Below are 530 nucleotides of genomic sequence, written 5' to 3' on the forward strand. Positions count from 1 at the left end.
AGACAATTGTTTTCTCACACTGTGTGTTGTGCAGGTACTTGGAGGTTTCCTGGCTCAGGCCACCTGCTGCTTCAGCCCCAGGGCACAGCTGTTATCCTTGACAGCTGTCCAGTGGATTTCTGATATGGGTTTTTTTGGGGCTGTAAAGTCTCCTCTGTACCTCCTGCTTAAGTTTTACACCACAAAGGTTGTTTGGTCTGTGTGTGTGTGGAGCAAGGTCCCGACAGCAGTGGTGCACCTTGGGCGTATGCAGCACATCTGTCCCCCTGCTGTGATATCATGCATTGCTGGCTTGTCTCATTCTTGCTACATGCAGCAAGTTTTGTCTGTCTGCATTGTGGGGCCAAGGCTGTCTGATCCCACACTGCTGTACTGAGTGCCTTATCACCCAGACTTAGGGTTTGCTCAGCAGTGTGTATTTGTGATAAGCCACATGTGCTTCTAAGAGGCCACTGTGTTTTCTGGTGCAGGGCATGGCAGCAGCTTGGACAGGGCCATTAGAAACAGTCAACAATCCAGTTATACAACCC

The sequence above is a fragment of the Acanthisitta chloris genome, unplaced genomic scaffold, assembly GCF_000695815.1.
Source record: "Acanthisitta chloris isolate BGI_N310 unplaced genomic scaffold, ASM69581v1 scaffold28250, whole genome shotgun sequence".
NCBI classification, from domain to species: domain Eukaryota; kingdom Metazoa; phylum Chordata; class Aves; order Passeriformes; family Acanthisittidae; genus Acanthisitta; species Acanthisitta chloris.